Genomic DNA, 22,952 nt, shown 5'->3' on the forward strand with positions numbered 1-22,952 from the left:
TATATATATATATATATATATATATTAGTGGTATATTAGCATGGATGTAGTTCCAAGATCACTCTTGATGAACTACAGACATCTACAGCTGAGGTGGGAGACTCTGTCCATAGGACAACAATCTGCCGTACATCCTATATACATATCCATGAAAAATCCTTGTTTAAAGTTTGCCACAAGGCACCTGTGGAACACTGCAAACATGAGGAAGAAGGGCTCTGCTCAAATGAAACCAAAATCGAAATTTTTGACAACAATGTAAAACATTAGGTTTGGCGTAAAAGCGAACACAGCCATGAACAAATCATTCCCACTGTCAAACAAATGGTTGGAACCTGATTTTTTTTTCAGCAGGGACACAGAAGATGGTTAAGATTAATCGGAAGATGGATAGAGCCAAATGCTGGATCATTCTGGAAGAAAAACCTGTTGGAGTCTGCAAAAGACCTGAGACTTGGACAGAGATTTATCTTTTAACAAGACAATGATCCAAAACAAAGCAAAATCTACAGTAGACTGGTTCACAAATAAACATATTCAGGTGGCAAAATGGCCAAATCAAAGTTCATCCCTGAATGTAATTGAGTATCTGTGTTAAGAACTGAAAACTATTCAACCTCACTGAACTCGAGCTGTTTTGTACGGAAGAATGGGCAAAAATTTCAGTCTCTCATTGTGCAAAACTGATATAAACATTCCCCAAATGACTTGCCGCTGTATTTGCAGCTGAAAGGACTCCACAAAGTAACTTAAAGAATGAATTTTTAATTCAGCATTTCTATTTATTAAAAAAGTGTAAAATATGCAAAAAATCTTACTCCACTTAATCAGTGCGTCCCACTTGTTGTTTATTCTTCATAAAAAAATTGCATTTTATATCTTTATGTTTGAAGCCTGAAATTTTTTATTTATTTTACTGGCAGCTGACTTTGTAAATTTTAAAGGAAACTATATTTTTTTTAAATAATCAGGATGACTGAAGTTAATGCATTTAAATATAAAATACAAAAAAATAACCTGTGAAATTATCAACTGGAGGATGGAGTGAGCCAGGACAGATGCTAGTACAACAGACAGGGCATAGAATTGCAAATGGCCTGTACTTGTGTAGTTCTTATTCAAGTCAGGAGACTTGACCAATGCACTTTACAATACATTCAGTATTTCACCCATTCATACACACACTCACTCACACACTGGTTGCAAGCTATATTGTAGCCACACACAGAATTGAGGTTGCCATACATAACAGCCACCAGTCCGTCTGACCACCATCAGTATGTAATTAAGGTGAAGTGTCTTGCATAAGGACACAACAAATTTTTTAAAGGCGGAGCCGGGGGAATTAAATCGACAACCTTTCGTTTGCAGGCCAAACTCATGTATTTGACGCCACTGTCACCCCAAGTAGAGTAACCCCATACTAACTGGTATATACTACCGTAAGTTGTTGGAGATTAGTAGGTGTGGTATTTTTATTAATTATACCATGGTCTATGCTGAATACTTGATTCTGATTGGCTGTAGAGTTAAAACCTGCTGTAGTAAACCGGGCTTTGTTTCATTTAACTAACATTAAGCTGCAGCTGACCAAGCTGCATGTTCTGTGGCAACTACCGGTTACCTTGACAAAGTGTCACAAGATAATAAATATTCCACTCGTAGCTGCTTCTTGTAAAAAAAATGTATTTTAACTTAAAAAAAAAAATCAACCATAATAGTAATAATTGATTAATTAAATATTTATATTGACCATAGTATAAGCAGGATAATGCCCTTAGATACATCCTTTATTCAGGAAAAATGGATTTCACTGAAACAATTGTACGACTTTCTGACAATGGACACCTTGTTAGGCATTAGTCCTTAATTATAACACAGTAATTAAAAATAAGAAGTAATCATTCGGTTAGAATCCTTTTCCTTACTGAGAATATTAGAGATGTGAGAAAGTGTAGGGTCACATATGCCTAAATATCTAAGTCCTATACCAGAATATTTGGTGTAAGATTCCAGCAGTTAAACTCACAGCTAGATATAAATTTTTTCTTCTGAAATAAGATTGAGTGTGATTTGGTCATATTTAGCAGCAGCTTATTGGCTAGAAGCCAGACCTGAAATGTTTCAAAGAAAAAAAAAATTTGAATGTGAGTAATAATTTCAGAAAAGCAAATAATCATCTGCAGATTGTTCAATACTGTGGTCGGTTTAAACAAGGGGAAGGTAAACAAGAGGAAGATGTAGAGCTGAGTTTTTTAAAATATCTGACAGAATTGTACAAAAATCTATAAATATTAATATACAAAAAAACTATTTAACAACATGTGAAGCACTTTGAAAAGTCGCACATCACTACATAATTTCTGAAAGTCCAAATATATTAACGCACACATGAAATTTTGTCCATCTCTTGTTTTTCCCCTCTGCTAACTTCTCGTCACAATGAACTGACTGTCTAAGGTGCCAAATATAGAAACAGAAAAGGCTTGCAAACAAGTTTCCTTTTTGATTCACTGCATTTAGGATGGTAAAAAAAAAAATATTTGCATATCGTCCTCAATTTCATTTGCACCTGGTCAGTCTATGAGCTTTGCTGGCGCTATCTTGTTTGCATGAGATTTTTTATATGCTAATGTTTAGTATATCATGTCTTTAGTCAAATGTCTTCCTGACTGCTGAAGTGAAACTAATCATCATGGATTGACAGAAATATCTCCCACCATGAAAAAAATGGTTGAAAAGACATTGTAAAGACAAGTTCATTTACGTCCAAACAGCTTCCATAATTGGATGAAAAGTGAAAAGCCGTAATTTTTAGATAATTGAAAAGACGTTGAAAACTGGGTTTGCAACGACTTTTCACATCTATTATTCGACTAAAGTGGGAAAAAACCAGACCAACCAAACATTGTTGAATTTTCAACAATTATTTTTGGACTTAATCAAGACTGTGATGGACCGACCAGATTTAGCCTTGAAACAAACGTCTAAATGACTTCTGGCATTTTGAAGGCTGAGGCCCTCAGAAAGCAGCTTCTGAATCCAGCTAGGCTCTGAAAGGTGCTTCAAATTTGAATCTAAAATCAAGGACAACATGTTAGCCCTGAGAGCAGAATACATGACGCTGAAAAATCTCCAACATACCAACATTTCTTTACGGCGCTTGAATCTTAACCAAATACACCACTGAGAAATAAAAATGACAGCTGATGATCTCCAAATGCCTTTAAGGAGTATAAAATACATGCTTACTTACTAGCAATTGTCTGCAATAGATATATTAACCCAAATCTCCAAGCAGCACAACTTACAGAGATGAGTAGGAGGTAGTTGCTGGAATGCTGAGCTTGTTTTGGCAGTAGCCCACACACTAAAGGTTAGGATGTTATATGATGATATAAATCAGAGTATCGTTAAACTGTTTTATTGTAAGAGTGATAGCCGCTGTGCAGGACAGCATGGCATAGAAAAAGCCTTCTTTTAACATGCATATGTTGTAGTAATTCACTTTGATATTAACACAGTATTAAGACTTTTGATAAAACTTTATGGAAACATTAAATCAAGTCCCAGCTATTTCAGATATAGATAAACTTTGTTTTTCTAAATAAAGGAATACTAAAAGGAAAAGGAGAACACCAGTTAAAATGTGATTCAAAAGTATATAAATCAGATTCCCCAGGGTGTAAATGTTGCTAAAAAAAACACCCTTATCTATGACCAATCAGAACAGGAGGATTCTGTTGCCATAGCTTCATGGCAGGCATGAATAATAGCCCTATCTGTTTATTTTCTTCCTTCTGTGTGTGTCTCTCCCCCCTCCCTTATCCAGGAGCAAATCTATTTGAATCAAACACTTGAAGAGGCGAGAGGGTCTGGGACTGAAAGGTAAGGGGGGAAGCTGACAGGGGCAGCATACAATGGAAGGGGATAGAGAGGCTACATTGAAAATGATGGTGCAGTTCCACTCAAAATGATTCCCCATAAAGTAAATTACAGGATATGCTGCTTATGCTATCTGCTGCACCTTTGTAAACACCAGGTATTATAGGTCATCGACTGGGTAGGAAATGCATCAGACTTGTAATAAGCCTCAAGAGAGATATGCAGGGTCCCAGCTGACAGATTCCAAATGGACAGCCGGGAAAAATAGCAGCTAAAAAAGGGAAGGACCAAAAAAGGTGTAGGGGTAATAGAATTTACAGGCTATAAAAAGATTGCTAATGATGATGCACCAAAGCTGCCATATAATGTTTTGTTGATGAGGTTAAGTTCCACCAAGAAAACCTGAACATTTCCCCTTGGATTTGGTACCATGGCCCCTGTCCTCTTTAGGCACTCATCCATCCCGCACATCTTTACATCTGTCTTCCCTGGGTAGTTTTAATGTCACAGGGCTCTGATTTCATATATCTACCAAACTCCACATTTGACAAAATCCTTTCAGTACACGAATGGAAACACGTCTAGAGTAAAACAAGAAGAGATGGGGCACGATAAATGACTCTAATGGCATCAACACAATTAAGAGCTATTTATGAACTCACTGCTGACTCAGAGTGAGAAATGGGAAAATGTCCAACTTGATATGACCTGTCTGGTGACAGGCTGATTGGCTATTCAAAATGTCAATCTTTTTCAATCACTGAATGCACCATGTGGCATTCGGTGACAGGGAATAAGTAAAACATTTCAGTGTGGATGATGTTACTGAGTGAAAATACTTGATCTATTTTCACTAATAGTGAAGTGTTTAGAATATTAGAAAATACAGAGATGTAAGAGGCTATTTAAAAGGAAACTGTATTTTGTTTTTACTTTTTGAGATGTGTCAGTAACTGAACTGACAACATGCTGGTGAAGATTCTCAGTCATCCAGGTCATTGTCATTCCAAAAAAAAGTTTAAAAAGAAAGCACTGGACTTGTTTTCAAGTTTGAAAACTTTTCGCTTCCCATCCAGAAAGCTTTCTCAATTCAAAGTGTCTGGAGTAGCATTGAGCTCATAGAGTGGCCCCAAGCTTAAACAGAGGGGGTGGACTCAGGTTTCAGCTCCCAAAAACCTAAAACACAGTGAAAGAGTTGATTCCTTGTATCGTCTGCTATCATCTCAACTCATTGCCATGCAGGGGATCAATACATCTGGGCTATTCGGCCAGGCCAACAACGACCCTAACGACTCCCCTTTTAAGAGGCATGTGCCAGTATCGAGTATTGCAGGCTAAAAAAGACCTCAACAACTCCCCATTACTAAGGGGTGGAGCTGTTTTTCGGTTCAATTTGCATGTTTTCTAAGCCATAACAAGGCTTTTGTTTGGGCCACTTTATAAGCCTGGAACTGAAACTCTACTCCAGACATATTGAATTGAGAAAGCTTCCTGAATGGGAAGAGAAATGTCTTCAAACTTGGAAAATAATTCCAGTGGTTTGTTTTTTTACTTTGTTGTGATGAACTGACAACTGCAAAGTCTCTCTGACTTATAATTTTGAAATTTTTATTTTTGTCTGTCATGGAATACGATAGATTTGTAAACATTACTTTGGAAGTGGTAGTGCAGGATAAGAGCTCAGGAAACTCCAGAATTATTTATAACTCAGCCATATTTAGCTCAAACTGAGAAGCGCATTGGGCTCCTCAAAGCCTCCCTCATCCTCTTGTGTCGAGGGGGGTGGGAGTCCTTCATGTCAAAAGACCTATCCATGACCTAAGATTCAGCTCCCCTCTGCTCACTCTCCATACTTAAAAATGACTGAGCTAATCAGGGCTAGTTGCTGCTTTCTCTTATGCTAACCATAGTCAAACTAAATCCCAACTGCTCATCCCGACAGTTAGTCACGCCTGTAAGGGTCTCTTAAGACAAACCATTTTAGTGGCATTTTCTAAAGTTCATCTGGGCTAAGATAATGTTTTCACATGGAGTGAGTTGCACTTTAAGGTGAAGGCAAAGATACCTTAAACACTCACAGACTTTTAACATAAAGGAAAATTGTCAAAATAGCAGAAAATAGGAAAGGGCTTCAGTTTTGTGAAGCTTTTTCCCACTTTATAACACAATGGGTTTGCAAAACAGACAAATACTAAATAAAAAAGAACTTTCCTGAAATATTCAGCTTTTCTTATGAACTAAATGTGTATAATGATTGTTTTAATATTCATGATTTCAGTGAACAGTTTTCCGGTCGGTGTCAGACATTCTGTCCCTAATTTACACAACAATATATTTAAAAAGAATAAGCTTGAAGCTCTTACCTGATCTTAAAAAAAAATTAGAAATGTTGGCATTAAAGGGCTATTCCTAAAAGCTTTGTTTTACAACTTCCAGACATTGCAGACATTATCTTTATTTTGTAAACACCCTTAACATTATAGAAGTCTGTAAAAAGATTCAATAATTGTACTAGTGCCCAATCTGACCAATTCAAAGTCACTGAATGATTTCAAACAAATGCCTTTACGTCTCTTCTTAGAAAGGCATTTAAGACATTGCTAGAGTGGATGTTGGTGAGAACAAACTAGACCTTCTAAAGTTTTCTGATAGGTCAAACAGAGGTGTGAAAAACTTTTTTATTGATACAAATAATCTTTTTTTTTTTAAATTCTAATATGATTAAACAAGCTAAAAACACATACATTTTGAGGAAATCCCCACACACGATGACGCATGATGGCTTGCCAGACAGTAAAGGACAATATAAATTCAGGTGTGTTAGATCTTCATAATTCCAGTTCATTAAAGGAGAAAAAAGGAATAATGTAATCTACCATTTCAAATCCTAACAATACACAAAATGAAAGTTATTTTTATGTTTCACTGCTATCTGCTTAACAAATGACCCCATCTTTCTGTGTTGTAGTTTTATTTTTTCATGTGATCAGATTAAATGGGTGTCTCATACCTTTGCAAAGATTGATTTGAAAACTGAAGTGATTCTAAATATGGTCTTACAATAATAATTCATTCACAATTCAGATTATGTACAATTCAAGATATAAAATGAGGGAGGGTTTTTTATTTAAGACAGAGAGAGGAGACACACTGACAGGAAATCCCATTATAGCACTGGATTGTGTCTGAGAAACCATATGGTACAGCACCTCACCAGACATAATATTGCAAAGAGAGTTGAAATGTCTCCTGTGTCACCGTGTCCTGAAAATGTCGTTCCTCTGTCTTTCAGCAGACACAATATTCCACAATGAATAGCAACATCTTTGGGACAAGGTGACACTGGAACCTTATTAGGCAGTTAGATTTACAGAACCATACTAAATATGCAATTCGTATATGACAAAGACGGGTAAATTAGACTACACTGATTGCATAGACTGCACTGTATAAACACAGAGATTCATATTATGGACTTGGGAAAAATGTGCATTTATGTAGTTATTTTTGCAAATTCTGCTGTGCCTTGATGACAGTTTTGTAAAACATACAGTGACCTACTTTTAGACAGGATATGTCTCTGCAGCTCTGACTTTATCCTTTCCTTGCATTCTCAGTTCTTGTCATGGATTTGGCAAGAAAACAATCCAGTGTATTTTGAAATATAATTCAAATTTCAAATGCATTTTACATTAATTAGACTTTATAAATTAATGTGTTAGGTGGCATTGTATTACTGCTTGAGACCTTCCAAAGTATAGGAATATTTTCAACCTTTTTCTACACTTTAAACAAAAAATGTGTGCTTCTTTGACAGTACAGCCTGGATTAAATTCACAAGTGTAGAATCCCAAGTTTTATTCTCCTAGTACATTAGTTGTGGAACGCCCAGTGGTATTTGAAGAACTCCCAGCCTCTAAATACCAAGGGAATCTGCCACCTTTTCTGTAGGAGCAACTGGGACTAATTCCACTCTGTGGGGACTAACCACCACTCCACTATCATGCTCTTGTGGCAGAGCCTACTGATCCTACGGGTCCCAGTGCTATTGCCAGCACTTTGCAGAAGTTCCCCTTTAGAAACCCACTAAACCTTGGTGATGCTGACAGGTAGTACTTTTTAGATTCCACCAAGGCCTTTAGAAAGGGTGGGGCTGAAGAGGTGTTGGTTTCTATTTTCGGTTGAGTGAATCCAGGTCTTGCTCGATCCGAGTTCCCCCGACAGCTGACTCGTTTTCTCATCATCCTTAGAGCCACATCGCAGGCCACCGCGATGCAATGCAGTCTCAAGTGCTTGCCACTGTCACCATGACAACCCTTTCAAAGCTTGACAGGAGGTGGCGACGTGAACCTGCTTGTCAAAAGCATGTCTGACAGAGTATCCTTTGTATCTCCCTCCCCTCTGTCCTTGTGTTTACACCTTTATGAAAGCTTTGTAAGGCTCAAACCATTTGTGTCCTTAACTTGCCCTTTTTGTATTCCAGCACATCTTCTAAGTTGCAGGTTCAAATGGTAAATAAAGCAGTCTAATTAACAAAAATAGATGAAAAGACTTCCCAAATAAGTGTGCAAGACATCATTTTCATTCATAGATGTTTGCTTTGCATGGTTAATCCTTAATCTTCTCAAGAGATTAATGGATATCATCTTTACTACACCACTGATCTTCATTTTCTAGTAAATTTTATTGGTCAATACTATTGGAATAATAATGCAGAATAATTCACACCCCTGATTCCAAATGTAGAACGGCTCTGCCTCCCTGGCTGTGAAAAGAGACAGGGTTTCCATAGAGACGGGAGGAGACTGTGTCTTCCACAATTCCCCCAGCAAACACATTTGCAGTGGCTCAGCTGTAGGCTCCCCGCCCTGCATCACCTCTTAACTTTGAACAGCAGAGCCTTGTCTGCCGTAACCTCCAAACGTCTTGCCATGGCAAATCACTTGTATTTCATGGTTCTACATGAGGGATTCTGCCAGAAGCTACATTATCATGACCTTGATCCTGTGACATTAAAGTAGAGGCCCTTAAGTCTTTTTAAATGGATGACAAGGGTGGGGCAGATACTAACTATTCCTAGGTTTAAAACGCATTTTGTCTTAAAATATCTTTAAACAGCTTTATTTATATTTTTCCACACCGAACACTGACCAAATTCAGCACTGAATTTACAAAACTTCATGCGTGAAAAATAATCTAATTTTACATATAAGTATCTTGGAGTGATAAAAACAAAAGTAAAATGAAAATAATAATAAACAGATAAATATAACTAAAGATAAAAGGTTAAAGTGTCAATCAAAAAAATGAAACACTATTTTTCAGGTGGAATATCAGACCAATATTTTCTTTATCTGTTATTTAGAAGCTAAATTAACAAATAAGTGAATTATCCCAGTCAAACCCACCTTTAAGTACCGTATTTTCACGACCATAAGGCGCACCGTACTAAAAGGCGCAGTCTCAGTTATGTGTGCCATTTCTGTATTTAACACACACATAAGGCGCACCGGACTATAGGGCGCGTTTTTTATATACAGGTACATGTCCTCTACTACCTTTAAATACCTCTACTGCGTATTTAAAAATACAGCGGGGGCAAAACTGAGTATGACTGTGCTTTATTCATGTATTTATTACAAAGTATTAATCAAACCTGGGAGCTGGCAGTGAGACAGACACATCGCAGATGACAGAGCGCTGTGGTCACTCCTAAATTAACTTAAAATCCTGAAACCTGCCGACGGAATATGTTCGCTTTTATTACCGGTATCCTGGTGCCTGCAGTTTAATTATTTAGATGAAAAATACCTGCCAGCCACCGCGGTGAACCCGGAGACTGCCCAGCCTAGAGGCTGCCGATGAAGGGATTTCTACTGTCGGTGCAACGCTGGTATGTGGGGGTCTGAGCGGCTCCGACAGAAATAGATAATCTGGATGAACTGACTGCAATTATTAAGTTTTCAGGTGGACTTTCTCACTTAAAAACATATTAAAACTACTTTATTCCCACTGATCACAGCAAATATAGCTGCAAGATTTAGATTATTTAGATGAAAAACACCTGCCAGCCACCGCGGTGAAACCGGAGGAGACCCGGCCTAGAGGCTGCTGTTGAATTAAGTTTTCAGGTAGAAAAATAGAGCGGGAGCAAAACTGAGTATGATTGTGCTTTATTCATGTATTTATTACAAAGAATAAATCAAACCCATCAAAGTCATCATCCTCTGTTTCTGAATTAAACAGCTGCGCTAAATCAGACATGCCAATTTCCCCTTCTTCGCTGTCAGAGTCACTTTCCGTGCTGGGCGGCTCCTCAGAAATAATGCCGGCTTTTGCGAAAGCTTGAACAACAGAGCCAGCAGACACGTTAGTCCAAGCATCAACAATCCATCCGCAAACGGTGGCGTAACTTGCCCGGCGCTGCCTTCCACTTATCGTGAAACTGTGGTCTCCGTCTGTCATCCATCGCTCCCACGCCGCTCGCAGCCTTACTTTGAACGGCCGGTTCACACCGATGTCGAGCGGTTGAAGTTCCTTTGTCAGACCCCCGGGATAACGGCGTTCATTTGATTCACCTTTTTTTTCACATCGGCTGTGAGATGGGCACGCAGTCACAGATTAACAGCGATGGTGATGCGTGGAAAAAAACACCTGGTCTCCTCACATACACCTGCCTCAGCCACGCTTTCATCATCTCCTCATCCATCCAGCCTTTTTCATTTGCCTTAATATCATATGTCATCAGAGCGATGTGTCTGTCTCGCTGTCAGCTCTCAGATCAGCTTCTCTGATTGGTTGATGTGGCGCGTCCAGCAGCAAAACTTAAATTTTTCCATCTCGAGCAGCAGCAGCGCGTTGGCAGATGCTTAAACGCTCCCGACGCGGGACTTTTTGCTGCGCCTATACACGCGTCAACCATTGACTTTGCATGTAAACTCGCTGCTTCTGCTGCACCTGCTGGGTCCGGTTCACACCGATGTCGAGCGGTTGAACAGCGAGCACAGCTTAATTTGTTTCACCATGTTTTTCACATCAGCTGTGAGATGGGCACGCATGGAGTCACATATTAACAGCGATGGTGATGTGTGGAAAAAAAACACCTGGTCTCCTTACATTCAGCCACTCTTTCATCATCTCCTCAATGAGGTGGTCTCAAAAGTCGCAGTTACAACACACATAGGGCGCACCGCACCATAGGGCGCACCGCACATTTTGAGGGAAAAAAAAGACGTTTAAGTGCGCCTTATAGTAGTGAAAATACGGTAATATAAAAATGTTAGTGAAAGAATAGTTATTATGTTTTAGGCTAACCGCTGTTCTTGTGAGTGGATTTCCAAAGGATATAAGGAGGTGAAGCTGGGGAATCGGTCTGAGGAGGGAAGGGGTTTCTCCCAGTTCATTCTCAATGCTCTATAATAATAACCTGCGACACAGCCAATCAGCTTTAAACCACACCTCCACAAAAGCCAATCGGCATCCAAACTTAATCTTAAAAGTGCTTGCTCCATCTTTGTTCTCCCAAGCTCCCTAAACCAATCCCCTGATGCTTTCTGGAAAATATCTTCCTTTCTAGTGACCAAGGATGTACATCACTTTTCCAGTTGATTGGTACAAATTTTGAGTCAAATATTTTTTTTATCTATTAGACAATCATATATAAAATGGTCTAAACCCTATATAATGTGCTCTGTATAGGGGTTAGGGTGGATGCTTGGACAAAGGTTTACACCCTAATTTTTTCCCCTTCCTTCTTTTAGGTTGTATGCCTGTGTGGCAGAGCTAGTGCTTGCCCCACTGGCATTGCAGAAGTATTATAATACTTATTAAAAGCTTTGTCAACTTCAGGTGGTTTCATCTTTACAACCCAATATTTTCTGCGTAGATATTTTATTCAACTCTGTCTGTATGTAGCCTTTTTTTTCATTTATTTGTACTATTCTTTTATCAATATTGAATGTGTTCAAGATTTCCAACGAAGATATGCATTTAAATATCTCTTTATTCCATTAGTGTAATTAATTACATTTTTTTTTTAGATTTTGCCATTAAAATACTTAAATAAGGAGTACATAAAATGATTTTAAAATTTAAAAAAAAACGCTAAACCACTAATGTAGGTATGAAAATTATATTTGCTCTATTCATCTTTTGAATAAATCCCACCTCATCTCCACTGCTCTTCAATTATTCATGTATTTCAGATGAAGAAGAGAATCCAGACTTAGCATCTATATTTAAAATCCAACTGGTCCTTGGTGGTTATATAATTAGAAACATTATAGGATCTGGCGTGCTACACCAACGGAGGCTGTTTTCTGTGGGATTCTAACTTGGGGTACAATTCAAATGTAGTTTTCAGATGGATGAGTAAAGCAAGATCTATTAGTTTGAAATATATATATTTTTTAAATTAAGAAATCAATGCAAACTACCTGCTCCTCTCGACCATTAACAGCACTAGATTTTTTTTCTTCAGCCTTGATGTATGGTAAGATGCGGCCAAAAATATAAAAAGGCTAGACTGTAGTTCAAGCTTTCTGCCTGTACTTTAGTGAATGTATGATGCAGTTCATGCAGTTTTGGAGTTTATAATAATTAATTTATTACAGAAACCAGATAGCATTGCTGTATGCTCTGCAAACATCAGAATAGAGGGGGGGGATAAACAGGAAAAGAGCATGGATATGAAATGCAAAGACAGGATCAGACATAGAAAGACACAAACTCCTCTGCAAATACAGTCAATCAACATCAGTGCCTGAATAGGAGGCAGCTGCAAGTCACACAATGATGACAGCTACCATGGTGATGGTGACAGTGAAGTTTTAAGCATTTTAGAACTGCATCTGAAGGAAAATGAAAACTGAGGAGAGACAGCAAGAGAGTGTGGAAAATTTTCACAAACAGAGAAACAAAGATAGAGTGGAGCTTACTCAAATGGTAGATGTAACTGTTTTTATTTTTTATATTGCAACCATTACGCAAAGAAAGATTTTCATTACCTCACAGAACTAAAACATGCTTATGTCCTGAACAGTAACAATGCAAGATTCCTTATTCCATAGTTTGTAGGAGCTTAGGTTAGTGACCATCTCATGTCAGTGTTGTTAATCCTTTTCAAATTCACACACACATATTAACATGCAAATCCTCACAGGTTTCACAAGTGGACAGCTTGAGCCAAAGTGGATGCAATTTAAAGGTGCACCAACTAATTCAATTAAAATTGAAATAGCCTGCCTGAGAAGAAATAATGTCAACTAATCTGCATGTAAATATTATTAAGCTGAACTTACTAATGCTGCATTTATATTTTAAAAACAAAATATTAGTCACTGAGAACATTCCCCATCTTAGTTGACCACATTTATTCCCTTTACTTAACAAGCAGTAAAGATGCCACCAGGTAATACAATAATTCAACTAAAGATTGAGCTAGTTTTTGTTGAATTTTTGCTGACTTTATTAAAAAGGTAGTCAGGAGGAGAAAAAAAAGTATTTTGTTACTTGAAATTTAATATTTTTTCACAAAATTATTTTGCAACATTTCAGCCATTTCTATGTGTTTACCAGTCAAGAAAATATATCTTATCTGCTTTAAAGCTGAAGTCTGTAAGTTTTTAAAAATCACTTTTTTGTCATATTGGCTAAAACTGTCCCTATGCCCAGACAGCAGTACATGTGATATGTAACCTGTGAAAAAAACTGCTTCAATTGGTCCCGCCTACTGCCTGTATTGCAATCTGGAAAGAATATTTTGGGACGAGACAAAACAACCAATCACAGCCAGAGGAGCGTCTGATGGAGTGTCAATCACAGCTCAGACACGCTGAATCCCGCCCCCTCCCTCTCACCGCTGAACCTGCCGCTGCCGCCCGGCTGCTGCAGTCAGGAGGATGCGCGTGGAAGCCATGGCGGAGCGACAGCCACCAGCGAAAAAGAAACTACCCTTACTGCCCCTGCCGACAACTGCTTACACGGCAAAGACTTAAAAAAAGAAGATGTCAATGGAAGAGCTGCCACGTACGCTGCTTGGACGCTTCTGGTCGTATGCGGTAGCCGCGCAGATGCTGTGAGAGGGGTGGAGCTTGGAGGTGGGGCATGAGTGAAGCAGGGAGGGTGGGGGAGTGGCGTGAAACCTGTTTTTCTTCAAATTTTCAGTCGAAGTCTGCTCTCTTCTCAATGTTACAGACTGCAGCTTTAAGTGTTGATTACACAATATAATATGGATTTCATATAAATATCCAACACTTAGTAGCTACACTTACTTGCTACGCCTCTGGTACAGACAGTGTAACCAGTTGTTAGTTTAAAAGTGTAGCACAGTTTGAACTGTGTTCTATAGTACAAACCTCATATTAAAAAAGTATGCATGCAGCAGATCCCGTCCTTGAACAAAAAACATCAGACTCTTCTTTCAATACAATAGATCCTGAGCTTTTTGAATTCGGGGACTTGCCTGTCCAAGAGGCTTGAGTAGATTTTAGCCTTATTTTGATGTTCTTGGCTTACAAGACTAGGCCAATTGAGGTCTATCACTATTCTAGCACGTCTTCTTTAACTTCTGATGCGTTGTGTGTTCAGATGAGGTGTTTTGTAAACATTTTCAACCAGCTGTTTTATTTCTTATCTTTGACAGATCTTTTGCAGATCTACAGATCAGATCCACAATTTTACCCTATTTTTATTACATTTTTTCTATATTTGGATTTTTTTCAGCTGCCTTTAGAAACAGAATTAAACATAGCTGTACTGTACCTTTATATTTTCCAAAATTCAAAAAAAAAAGTAATAAATTTTTCTTATGCAGGACAGCTGATTTCTATAAAAACAAATATTTTATACATATTGCACTGTCATATAACCAAAAGACAACTTAAGAGTTGAATCAAAATACAAAAGTGTTATATAAAATTGGGAAATTGTATTTATTTATTTTTTTATGTGTGCAATTATTTGCTTTAAATGCCATGGTTAACAATGAAGGGCGAAACTTTCACAAAACCCAAATTTCATAATCAGAAATATGTTTCTGTCCTAGATTAATCTTATTATCATCATTATGAGTTTTCCTAGTAATACCTTTTTTTTCAGTGTCTAAAACATGGAAAAACTGAAATCATAATCCAAACAGAGACTCATAGGACTTACTCTCAAACACACTCATTACTGGGATTAATATAGTCACCAGTCAACATAAAAATAAACCTGGTTTTCTTAAAAGATGCTACCTGCACTATTACATAGAAACTACTAAACCCCCCAAGTCTAGGAGAATTGAGAATTGGGTCAGGCTTAATTATGCTTGTAGGTTTTTCATGACATCTTTTTTTTTATTTTGATAAAAACTAATAGTGAAAAAGCTCTCAAATCGAATAGTTGTTCAAAGGCTACCTGTATGACAGCCCAGCATGCACACACATAAACCCCTTTAGTAGATGTTGACAAGTCTTCTCTGCCTTAATAAAGCTGCTAAGCAATGATAGATTCTGTTTGAGGTAAGTTCTTAGTCACTACTAATGCAGGAAAAGCCATTTCTAATTCCAGATGACAGCAGAATCTTAACCCCCACCAAGAAAAGTTGTGTTTGTTCCTCAGCAATGCTGCATGGGTGAATGTTTTCGTTTTCATGCATAGAAAACGCTAAGTAGTTCAAAATGTGGGTTAGGATCACCTCACTGATAATCAGGGGCTGCTCTCCTTTTCTTACCGTAGAGGGTAGTTTCTCCTCCTACGTGATAAATGCGTTCTCTGCCTTCTGCCTCCAAACTTACATGAAGGTCATTCATTTACCTATTTTCACAACCTTCACGGAAAGTGGATGTCTTTTGATGAGGAAAGGAAAAACTGGCACACATTGTGAGGCAGGTCTCTGTGAGTTGTGACTTTTGCTGTGGTGAGACGTGGAGTATTACATGTTTTTTACGATTACAAGTGAAAGGACCTGAGATTACCTATGGGGCTACACGAACCTTATGCCTCAGGGCTATAGTGTTGGAATTTCAGTTCAAAATACAGTAAGGAAAACTTCCCTATTCACTATCTATCATAGAAGCAATATTCCAAAAACAACATACCTCCTGTTTGAAGACAATGCCTGTTGTTGGCAAAACCACAGTTTAGCATATCATTAAAATATATATTTTTGATGCAGTAGACTAGTCAGGTTAATCTGTATCAATGAAACATAATGCATATTCTGAACATCCTTCCTGAATGTTCCCTGAGAAAGCTGTGTGAGCTACATTGGAATAATGGCCTCTTCCTCATTGATAGGACTATAAATCCCCATCGGTAAACAGCTTAGACTGGTCACAGTCAGTTTGATTTGGAAGAGCATTTGCAAAACTATCTTGTAGTCCACAAAGGAAAATATGATCTATTTTACCTTACCTTTGCCAGTTTTACCTTTATGTCTTTAACCCATGTTTATTTATTTTTTTAATTACTGGCAAATTTAAATTTTAGCTATAATTCAGAAATCATAGTCTAACCCAAATTTCAGTGAACTGTCAGGGGAAGAAGTTGTCTTTTGTTATTTTCAGCTATTTAAAGGGCAGATCTGCCTTTTCTTCTTGTTGCAAAATAAGGATATTTAAATTCAGGTTAGCATGTTAGTGGTTGTAACTTTATTTTTGGATTTATCTCCTTATATTAAGCGTATATATTAAAAATGTTGCAGTTCAGTCCTCTGAATAGTTATAATAATCCAACCATAATTAATAATCCTTGCTTTACTTAGTAAAAAAGGGGGGGATTAAGATTAGTTTGGTTTAGTTAAACCGAAATAAATTTCTTCCACCAGTCCCCAGAATGTAGTTTGCTGTTGAGATGCAGAGGGTAGGCTGTAGTACTGGGGTCAAGTCACAGAAAGGCATGGTTCTAAATTATCTTCAGCTTGACTACACTAATAAAATATACATACTGTTGAAGAGAGGAAGACAAATGTAGCCTAATACAACAATGACAAAAAATTTGTCAAAAAGCTTTGGAAGAACCCCGGCCGATTTTCACTGTGTCCGCACAGACATGCATGATTCAGCATTGACATAAATCAACTCTCCATTTCACTGCTGGCTCTGATTTGGAAACCCTACACAGAGCTACAATAATAACCACTTACTCAATCTTCTAGGGCATATTTTTATATCATAAAGTGAGACAGCATTTTACCAGCAGGCACGACCTCTACTTCACTTCCACAGGCTGAAAGCACCATCTCTTCAATAAAATATTTCATACACTTTGCGGCCGAAACCCCGTTTTCATGTTGGGAATACATATGTCTTTATATCAAAGTTGAGGAAAGCCAATCAGAGTTTCTTTTTTTTCTGCCAACCAGAAGTGTTAAATATTTTATTTTCACCATGCACATGTTTTCTCCAGAGCCTCAATGTCCCAGCATGGCTTTCTTTCAAAATATACACACTGATATAAGAACTAATTTAAACTGTTTGTGTTGCACTTTTGTTTTCTGCACATATGAGGGAAAAAAAAGCAACCCAGATACTTTTTCTTCTTTTTGCCACAGGAACTGTGGATGATTGTCTTTCATGTGAGCATATTCAATTTAATTTGGTTTAAAGGCAACAAAGGCTCACATATCTAATTATGGACCCAACAAAACTTATGAATAAAGAGTATTCTTACAAAGAAAAGGTTAAGTATACCCGAAGTGGCTAGGAGCTGTGCAAAACATAAAGAAAGAGGTCCCTTAATGAATCTAACAGTTCATACATTGTGTGGATATTCATAAAAATGGTCACTTCTAAATTTTTTAATTTCTTCTTTTAGTAATGAATGCCTGATAAGTTGGACTCTACATCCAGTGTTAGGAGTGAATATCTTCAATTAATTGTTAGTTTTTACTTATCAGCAAAGAGCTGAACATAAAAAATCAGGAGGCAAAATAAAACAAAGGGACATGGTTAAATATATATATAAAAAATAGTTAACATTGTTGATGTTGATTTCAAGAATTGAAGTAATGATGGTAATTCATTCCAAAAATCTAAAGTCCAACTTTAAGTCCAGAAACTAGGTTTACAAACAATACAAAGTGGGCTTAATAGTAATATAAACGCAATCTAAATTAATCTTAAGCGACTTGATTATCTCTTTTTTTCTTCAGTTTGGTTTATAATCTGTATAGTTGCAGAGCATACTGAGAACCAAGTATGATTTACAAATAATTCAGCAATTAAAAACACAGTGAAATGGGTCAGGAAGGGTAGAATGAAAAGGTGTTTTTAAGTAGCACTACATATTGGGACCTTTGTGACAACTATATGATACACTCGCATAGAATAGCAACTATAAAGGAGACAAACTGAAGATGGTCGAAGCCAAGCTCAATTAGTGTGGCAACCCATAAGTCATTTGTTTTGATCAAGTACTTAGAAACAGACTTCATCAGTTTAAACAGTAACTAATCCCCAAATAAACTTTTTTTTAGCAAATAAACTATATTAAGTGGGCTTTATAGTGCAATATTAAAGGTACTTTGCAAATTTGGCATTTTTGTGTGAACTTGTTTTGCAATGTGCAGTCAAAAGCTGTCTTAAAGCTGTCCTCTGTATGTTGCAGCAAGGCTACTGCAGTTTACTGTTTCTGTTGGTTAAAACAGTACATGTCTACGTAGCTTGGGACATGTGTACATCACTTTGCCACAGAACGTGAAACAGGGGAGTCAGAGTGACAAAATCTCAAAGGTGATAGCGTTTCTGGTTCCTGCTCTTTTAAAACTTGTATTTTCCTAGATATGGCCACTGTTAAAACATGACCATAACAATGACAAAAATACTGTTCTATGCCATATTCTGATTTTATGAGTAAAAATACTATAAAATCATCTCACTATGACACATGCAATTATGGTGAGTCAGGACTCTGAATTGTGACCATAGTGAGTGTTGATAGTTGTAATTTTAATCTGAGCATTGTTTTACTTTGCAGTTTATTTTTAGTTCAAGATCATTTAGTAATATAAAATTTTCCATCACTTCTTTTTCCTGACTACAGCCCAATTAAACTCCTCACTTTCCAGTTTGGAGGCCTTTCCAAGAGTAACGTAAAGCAGGGAAGGAAACCTCCCTTTTTACAGTCGTTGCTGGAAACACACCCCTGAAGTTAATCCTGAAACTGAAGTAAGCCCCAAAGTGAATGAAGTCATATTAAATCTTTTGACCTTAGGTCTAGGTTTCTAATCCACCAACATTAGGATTAAGGTTAGCCCTCAGGGTAGAGGATAAACCAGAGGTATTAAATCATATGTAGATATTTAGTCACTGCTCTTTCTTTTTCTGTAGGTTTTTTTTGTGCGTGTTTGACAGAACTTTACTGTCAAAAGTATACACAATCAAGTAAACTAAAAACAGTGTTTAAATATCAATTCAAATAGCATTTTGGGTCGTTTATAAAAGAGAGAAAACGTGAAACTAAAATATAATGTAAAAGCTTTGAATTCTCTTAAGTTTTGAAATAAAAAAAATTAACAGTAAACAACACGTGTGTATTTCTGGCATGAATGATTTAAAATGGCACCAGGCTTTCCCTGCACTAAAGGCTTGCTCGCTAAGTATTTCCAATATTGTCCTCCACCTTAATAACAATGAGAGTTTCTTTTATTTAGAATTGACACAAAACGTATTTGCTCATGCTGTCACACAACTGAAAGGCTAAGCAGTTTCTGGACATGAGGGGGGGGTTTCCTTTATAGAATAAGCTCTTTTTTGTACTAATCATTTTGGAACAAACAACATTTCATATTGTTTTATTTAAACTAATCACTTTACTGTTGGTTTCATTTGAAGCCCTATAGAAACATGACTGAGGTGGATGATCTCACCTCATGCTCAGGAAACATTTCTTTCCAAAATACCACAATGTCAGAGTCACTGTCCATCTCCCTCAGTTCACATGTCTTTATTTTCTTAAATTCACTCTGAATGCAGTATTTTTCTCTTTTATGTTTACCTTCTGAAACACCCCAGATCTCCTGATCACAGCATTTTTTTCACTTTACAGACTTCACAGCCCTCCCTACACCCTTCCAGGCCTGTGACGTCTTTCGTGTCTTTCACTTGGTGCTCACATAACAGCTTGACTACAAATTGAATGAACAAAGGATCTTGCCGAGCTTTGAAGCAGCTGCCCATGATTCTTGACCACCTCCAGAGCTGATGCAGAGGGGCCAGAAACCACAGCTCCTTGCTCCTTTTCAAAGCTAATTCATTTTAACAGGTCACCATGTCAGAACACACACTGTTTAGATTGAACATCCAAGTTTACAGCCTTGAGATTTTCTTAAATTATACTAGAAAACCTACTCTTTGTAAGAAGCAATGCAGTTTTTTTTAAGTCATGTGAAAAATAAACATTTAAAACATGTTTAGGACTCAAACCTAAAAGTTTAGTCATTTAAATACAATGACTTGGTGCAATGTTTGCTTCCATTGTCCATCCATCCAATAAGGATGAGCATAGTTCTCACTAACATTGATGCAACTGAAACTGGAAATGTTTAAAGATATTCGCACTATTAGCCTATTTACATTTTATTGTATTATTTAAATTTAAAAAATCTCTTACAAGTAATATGACTTAGAAAGTATCATGGGGAACAAATTTACACTCACCGGCCACTTTATTAGGTACACCTGTCCAACTGCTCGTTAACACTTAATTTCTAAGCAGCCAATCACATGGTGGCAACTCAGTGCATTTAGGCATGTAGACATGGTCAAGACAATCTCCTGCAGTTCAAACCGAGCATCAGTATGGGGAAGAAAGGTGATTTGAGTGACTTTGAACGTGGCATGATTGTTGGTGCCAGAAGGGCTGGTCTGAGTATTTCAGAAACTGCTGATCTACTGGGATTTTCACGCACAACCATCTCTAAGGTTTACAGAGAATGGTCCGAAAAAGAAAAAACATCCAGTGAGTGGCAGTTCTGTGGGCGGAAATGCCTTGTTGATGCCAGAGGTCAGAGGAGAATGGCCAGACTGGTTCGAGCTGATAGAAGGGCAACAGTGACTCAAATAACCACCCGTTACAACCAAGGTGGGCAGAAGAGCATCTCTGAACGCACAGTACGTTGAACTTTGAGGCAGATGGGCTACAGCAGCAGAAGACCACACCGGGTGCCACTCCTTTCAGCTAAGAACAGGAAACTGAGGCTACAATTTGCACAAGCTCATCGAAATTGGACAATAGAAGATTGGAAAAACGTTGCCTGGTCTGATGAGTCTTGATTTCTGCTGCAACATTCGGATGGTAGGGTCAGAATTTGGCGTCTACAACATGAAAGCATGGATCCATCCTGCCTTGTATCAACGGTTCAGGCTGGTGGTGGTGGTGTCATGGTGTGGGGAATATTTTCTTGGCACTCTTTGGGCCCCTTGGTACCAATTGAGCATCGTTGCAACGCCACAGCCTACCTGAGTATTGTTGCTGACCATGTCCATCGATTGAATGCAGCTGTTATGTGAAGGCTCCAGATGTTTTGTCAGAGGATATTAATGAAAGAAAGGTGAGGTGGAAATGTTAGGGGCCTCTATGCTGTGTGCTGATTAGGGTCATTCTCCTTTGTTAGTTTATTCATGCATGTTTTTTTATTACTGATTCAGTTACAGTATACCCACTCTTCTTTCTTTTTTCCTTACTCTGAGCTTTATCCTTAAAAAGTCATGTACAGTAAAGCCAAGGTGTCTTCAGAACGGTGGAACTCTGTGATTCTCCTCCTTGTACCCAAGTTAAATATAAAATATCCTATCCAACTGTTAATTCTTTATATTGCAGAAAGATTTATTTTTCCATGATGAAGGTTTTGACAGTATGCAAACCTTTGGCCTTAAACCATGTAGCCATGATATCTCTAGAGGAACCTCAGAGATCAACACCCTAAGGTGGGTATGTTAAAAGATAACCATGAGACCTGTATTATCACTAGCTATTTTTTCCCTTTACTGATGTTGTTTGATGAATCAAGTGTGAAGTAAGCTACTTACTGCACTTTATTGCTGTTAAAATTCTGAATATCAGTGTTCTATATAGACACTGTATCAAAATGAGAAAACTTAGTGTTACCAAACACCATACATTACCGATAATATTGTGTTTTGTTTTTTTTTTATATTGCTTTTTAAAATAGCTTAATGAAACTCAGTGCACGTAGTTCCTTGCAGAAAAATTTTGCATGAGCTTATTTTCAAAACAACACTGTGATGGTTTGGTAAGTGTACCTACCAACCCAAAAGGGCTCTGGCAAAATCTCATCCTTTTAATACTTATTTGATTCAATTTGCCTTGTCAAAGTATAACCATAAATCTATCTAAGGAACTGTATTAACAATTACTATTCTCAGGTTACCTGAAATCAGCCGTTGATGTATAAAATGGCCACATAATCCAAAAGACTTGCAATTCCAAGTACTGAAAGATTAAGTCACTAACTCTACAGTAGTAAAATTATTAGTAGCACAGATTATGGGGCATACGATTGTATACAAAAAAAAAAAAAAATGTTTTCTTTTCTTGTAAAATCACATATTCTCCTAATTTTGTGCTATTCTAAAAACGTCACCTTAAAAGAAAAAAAATTGATGTAGCATGCAATAAAAATAGCATTTTCATTGAATTTTTTTTTTAATAAGGCTGATATGTAAATTGTTTGTTGAAATGAGTTTGTATCGTCTTGCTTTATGATTTGGCCCTTTGATGACATGAACAGCTTTTGCATATCTGCTAAAAAATGCAAAAGATGGCTTGTGAAAAACTCATCAACTACAGCATCAGTTTTCAGCACATTAACACTGCATGAACATAAAATATGCAACATAATACTTAAAGCTACATATTCTAAAAACCAGTTTCTCGGTCACAAGTACATTCTTTGTTTCCCCTATTCACAGTAACTAAAAACTCTAAAATAAACCTTTTTCTCTACACTGTAAACAAAGGACAACTTAACAAGTATATGTAAACAGAAAAATTTATCAGTAGTATGTTCCAAATCAACATTTTCTTTTATTATTGCAAATTTTGCAGAAATTAGATAAATGTCT

At 37.3% G+C, this 22,952-nt stretch overlaps 1 protein-coding gene across 2 annotated transcripts in view; it reads right to left on the reverse strand.

Moving 5' to 3' along the window:
- The window catches only part of kcnb1 (potassium channel, voltage gated Shab related subfamily B, member 1), a 57,995-nt gene that overhangs the window by 9,802 nt on the left and 25,241 nt on the right, over positions 1 to 22,952 (reverse strand). The window lies entirely within an intron of this gene.

This window comes from Cyprinodon variegatus, unplaced genomic scaffold (assembly GCF_000732505.1).
Source record: "Cyprinodon variegatus isolate N-32 unplaced genomic scaffold, C_variegatus-1.0 Scaffold599, whole genome shotgun sequence".
NCBI classification, from domain to species: Eukaryota; Metazoa; Chordata; class Actinopteri; order Cyprinodontiformes; family Cyprinodontidae; genus Cyprinodon; species Cyprinodon variegatus.